Below are 6,000 nucleotides of genomic sequence, written 5' to 3'. Positions count from 1 at the left end.
GTACTAGAATCAAGCAATCAGGGTAGCTTCAATGCCAGTCTATTCCACCGTAGAAAAGATCCAAACCAGTCAAGAGGGGGAGAGGGGGAGAGGGGGAGAGGAAGAGGGGGAGCTCACAGGGGCCGTAGGGATAGGGCAGTGGGGCACGGGGAGGATGTTGGGGACGAGGTCCGGGTGGTGGTGGTGCTCCGGCGACGGTGGTGTGGACGGGGCGGCGTCCGGGCGGCGGGGTCGCGTCGAGGCGGCGGGGCAGCGTCGAGGCGGCGGGGCATCGGCGTCGGGGCGGGGTCGAGGCGGCGTCGGGGCAGCGTCGAGGCGGCGGGGCAGCGGCGTCGGGAGAGGAGAGGGGAAGGGGATCGAGGACGAGGGCGAGGGAGAGAGAGGGGATAGGTTTGGGCCGGGATGGAAATATGGATGGGGGCGGCACAATACTAATGGCGCACCACCCCTCGGTGCGCCATAAGTACATCCATACTAATGGCGCACCTCACCGTGGTGCGCCATTAGTAGTTTTTTTCTTATAGCAATGGCACAATACTAATGGCGCACCACCCCTCGGTGCGCCATAAGTACATCCATACTAATGGCGCACCTCACCGTGGTGCGCCATTAGTATTTTTTTTGATTTCTGCTCGAGCCAATAGGTTATCTTCCACCTGACCTGATCCACACCAAGTTCCCTCTAGTAGCTTAATTGGTCAGCAGCTAGTTCTCACACCAGGAGGTCCTAGGTTCGATTCCCAGGCTCCACAATTTTTTTTATGCATTTAAAATGCTGTTTGATACTTATTTGTGTTTAAATATGTTCAAACTTGTTTAAATCATAACAGTAATATTTTTTATAAGACAGTAATAATTTTTTAAAAAATATCATCAAACAGTAATGCCGGTGGAGCGGGGGAGGGTGCGCGGGGTGCGGGGGGTCGGCGGCGGCGGTTGAGTAGGGGAGGGGTGCGGGGGGTCGGCGGCGGCGGTTGAGTAGGGGAATCGAGGGTGCGGGGGGTCGGCGGCGGCGGCCGGTGGACCGGGGGGTGCTCGGCGGCGAGGGGGACCGGATCTGGCGAGGTGGGATAGCGATCGAGATGGAGGGGGATCGAGATCGAGTGTCCATGAAATTTAAAAATATTCATGATAGTTCAAAAAGTGCCCATGAAATACAATCGAGAAATGAAGGCTACGATTTAAATACAATCGATCTTAGCTAGCTATCTGTTCACAATCTTCTTGCCCTTCTTTTTCGCAAATGGAGTTCTTCTGTGGAACGGACGTCCTTTAGGTAGGGTGGTCCTGCTTCTTCTTGTGGTGTATGCTGCTACTTCATCATCGTCGTCATGTTCGATCCTCGGGTCGCCGTACTTGTCGAAGTCTTGCTCATTGGCTACTCCATCCATTCCGATGATATTCCTTTTGCCTCTCCTCACGACAACACGACTGGGCTTTGACGGGTCGGTAATGAAGAAGTATTGGTCCACTTGGGAAGCCAGTACCCATGGCTCATTTTTCGCGGTGACGTTTGCGCCCGCGGTCTTGGATTTGGCTTCGGGTATAACCATGGTGGTGAAATACCGGTCTTCTTTTAGGACGCTCTTGGCCCATCTGACACGGAACATCGGGACCTTCTCTCCAGCGTAGCTCAGCTCCCAGATCTCCTCAATCCTTCCGTAGTATCTGTCCTTGTCATTACCGGTGTAGGATTCCATCGTTACCCCGGAGTTCTGATAACCATCGCTCTTCATGTCCTTGGCCTCGGTGTATAATGTGTAGCCGTTGATATCGTACGCCTCATAGGTCATCAGGTTGTGCTCGGCGCCCTGTGACAAGGCGAATATGAGTTGTTCTTCCGCGGAAGAATCCTCATGTAAAGGGTACCACAGAAGCTTCTGCTTGAACCAACGCGTGAAACATGAGTTGTGCTCTTTGAGTATATCTCCGTCCGTCCTCTGTTGGCCTCGGTCATTGTACGTCTTCTTAATAAAGGTTTTGTGCTCTACCACCCAAGGATCGACCACGTCTATGTGTTGTAGCGCGACTAGGTTTGCTCTTTCAAAGTCGGCGAGTCGACCCTCAAAGTCGACATGCATTTCGCGACGACCCTCACGGTGACCCCATCCAGCGAGCCTGCCGAGGTGCCTGTTGACGGGCAGACCAACGGGGTTCTCGATGCCTAGATAATTCGTGCAGTAGGAGATGCACTCTTCGGTCAGAAAGCCCCTGGCTATGCTTCCCTCTGGACGTGACATGTTGCGAACGTATCCTTTGATGACACCATTCATCCTTTCGAACGGCATCATGCTGTGCAGGAACGTCAGCCCGAGTTGGATGATATCGTCCACGATATGGACCAGCAGATGCACCATAACGTCGAAGAATGCGGGCGGGAAGTACATCTCAAGCTCGCATAGTATCACCACGATCTCTTCCTGTAGCCTTCTGAGTTGCCTCACGCCAACAGACTTCCGAGAGATGACGTCGAAAAAGTTGCATAGGCCAAATAGGGTTTCACGGACGTGCGCGTCCATGATCCCACGGATTGCAACTGGAAGTATCTGCGTCATCAGCACGTGACAGTCGTGAGACTTCATCCCGCTAAACTTCAGCTTCGCTGGGTCTAGGTATCTGCTTATCTTCCCCGCGTAACCGTAAGGAAGTTTTACTCCTATGAGGCAGGTGAAAAACTGCTCAATCTCCTCTGACTTAGAGTGAAGCACGCGGGAGGGTAGTCATTTCCGGTCTTCTTGGCCTTTTTGCCTTTGCGACGACTTTCCGTGTCCTGCTTCGCCTCATCATCATCATCATCATCATCATCATCATGATCATCATATATAGCGTGAAGCTCCTGCCTGATGCCCATTGATTTCAAGTCTGCCCTTGCTTTCGGCCCATCTTTGGTCCTCTCTGGCATGTTGAGCAGGGTACCAAGCAGACTCTCGCACACGTTCTTCGTGATATGCATGACATCAAGACTGTGAGGCACACGGTGGATCTTCCAGTACGGCAAGTCCCAGAAAACAGACCTCGTTTTCCATACCTTCAGCAGCGGCTCTGGCGCCTTTCGCTTCTTTCCCGGCTCTGGCGCCTTTTGCTTCTTTCCCGGCAGTGGGCAGTCTTTCCAATTTTTCAACAGCTCGTCTATTTCCTCGCCGCTCCTCATACGCGGGCATCCTCGGGGTTCGGTTTCACCATCGAACAGATCCTTGCGTTTTCTCCACAGGTCATCGTCGCGAAGCCACCTTCGATGTCCCATGAACACGGTTTTTGAAGACCCGGAATCTCTATCTAACTGGCGATACGTTGTGTCATCCATGCACCTGACGCATCCAGAAAATCCGTGGACCACCTGCCCCGCGACATATCCATAACCGAGATAGTCGTGCACCGTCGTGAGCAGCACGGCTCTCATAGGGAAATATTCTTTCTCTGCGGCGTCCCACGTATTGGCTGGCGTTTTCCACAGCGTGTCAAGCTCCTCTTTCAGCAGCCCCAGATACAGATTGATGTCGTTTCCTGATTGTTTCGGTCCTTCAATTAGCATACTCATGTGAATGTACTTCCTCTTCATGCACAACCAGGGGGGAAGGTTGTACATCCACACAAACACAGGCCAGGTGCTATGTGTGCTTCTCTGGCTGCCAAACGGATTGATTCCATCGGTGCTCGCGCCCAGCACGATGTTCCTTGGATCGTTCCCAAATTCTGGGTCTTCGAAGTTCAACGCTTGCCACTGGCTCGCATCCTTAGGGTGACTCAGCATCTTGTCTTTTTTATCTATCTCCGGATCATTTGCGTCATCTTCTCGCTTCTTCTCCTCCCTATCCGCGTGCCAACGCAGGAGCTTTGCTACCTTAGGGTCCGCGAAATACCGCTGCAGACGAGGAGTGATCGGAAAGTACCACACCACTTTTCGAGGAGCTTTCTTCCTCTTCTTGTATCGAGTGACGCCGCACACCGGACATATGGTAGACTCCGCGTGCTCGTCCCGATAAATGATGCAATTGTTCATGCACACATGGTATTTCACGTGCGGTAAATCCAGAGGACACATGATTTTCTTCGCCTCCTCCAAACTGGTCGGGCACTTGTTCCCCTTGGGAAGACGTTCATGTCAGAATGACATGTTCTCGTCGAATCATGCGTCGGTCATTTTGTGTTTTACCTTCATCTCCAGAGCCATGAGCGTTACTTTCAGGCGGGTATCCTCGGGACTGCATCCTTCATACAATGGAGTAACCGCGTCTAACTCAAGTTGATCCATCTTGACTTTCTCTCGGGCGGCAGCTCTTGCGTTATCCGTCTGCTTGAGAAGCAGCTCTTGAATATGAGGGTCCTGCACCCAGCCCATCGATGGTCTAGCGTCGTCTGCTCCGCCGGCATCATCATCTTTATGATCATGCCCGTCGTCTGCTCCGGCATCTTCCTCATCATCATGTCCTGCATCTTCTACATGATGACTGTGTACAGCATCACCGTCGTGATCATCTCCTGGGGATTCTTCGTCTTCTCGCCGCCCGAGCCGCGGTGGTTGTCTTGCTGCCCTTCCTCATTTCTTGCCTGGCCCCCATGGACGACTTCGTAGTCATCTTCATTACCTTGCCACCGATAGCCATCCATGAAACCACGCAAGAGCAGGTGGTCCCGCACCTGCCCGGATTCCGGGTCCACAATAAGGCTCTTCAGCTTGCATCTTCGACACGGACATCTTATCTCCGTCTCGTTCTTTTGAAGCATCTCGGCCTTCGTGGACCTCAAAAACCTATTCACGATGCCTTCGGTCATCATGCGGACCATGGTCGCCTGCGGGGTAGAGCAAAACGATATTTTAGAATCAAGAAAAAATTTGGCATGACTTTCCCTAAAAATAGGACCAAAAAGAATGCTTAATGCCAAAATTCTCGCCGAAACGGAAATGAATCAACATTCCGACAAAATATTGGCAACTATCGCATTTCAAATACCGGTACACCTCCAAACACAAACACATATGCAACACCACAAACATATGCAACACCACGAACATACATAGATCTAGCTAGGCCATAAAAAGTGCATGTGCACATTGTTGTAGGGAGAACAACATAAATATAGCTTCCCCCCTTACTTACCTATCAAAACAAGGTAATTTAACCACTTAAATTGAATGAATCTATGGTGGAAATGAGGTGAAAAAGAGGAGGCACCCGAGACAAGGAGGAGGTGGAGAGAATGAAGTGGGGAGAAAGTGAGTGTGGGTAGGAAAGGCTGTCCAAAATATCTTGTTGCTGCCCACTTACTAATGGCGCACCAACTCTAAATGCGCCATTAGTAATCCCGGTTACTAATGGCGCACCTTCTGGTGGTGCGCCATTAGTAGTTTTGCAAAAAAAAAACATACTAATGGCGCACTGTCCCACAGTGCGCCATTACTAGTTTAAACTAGTAATGGCGCACGGTGGAACAGTGCGTCATTAATAGTTTTGCAAAAAAGGGAATAAAAAATATAATAAAAAAACAACATTAGTGGCGCACTTTCCGACAGGAGCGGCATTACTAGTTACAACTAGTAATGGCGCACTGTGTCTGGATGCGCCATTAGTATGTTTGGACAGGCGCACTAGTTAAATTTTTTTTTTGATACTAATGGCGCACCCTAGGCCAGATGCGCCATTAGTAGTTTCAACTCTAATGGCGTATCAGAAGGTGGTGCGTCATTAGTATATACTAATGGCGCATCGCTTGTCTGGTACGCCATTAGTGTCAATCCCATCTATAGCCCTTTTTCTAGTAGTGGAAGTTTGTACAAAAAATACTTGATGGGTACTATTTCAACCATAACTCCATGATAGATACATGTACACAAACATAAATTAGATCACACACTGTATATCTCACACGTCGTCAAGCTTCCTCCGACGCCGCACTCAATTCCTCCTCTGAGACCGCCGTCAGCTCGGAAGTGAAATGGTAAGAGACCTCCATGGGAAAGGTAGGGCAGGGAGGATTTGGAAGTGTATACAAAGGCTGAGC

The sequence above is a fragment of the Triticum urartu genome, chromosome 1A, assembly GCF_056163025.1.
Source record: "Triticum urartu cultivar PI428250 chromosome 1A, HENAU_Tu73, whole genome shotgun sequence".
NCBI lineage: Eukaryota > Viridiplantae > Streptophyta > Magnoliopsida > Poales > Poaceae > Triticum > Triticum urartu.
This window is presented reverse-complemented; position numbering follows the sequence as displayed.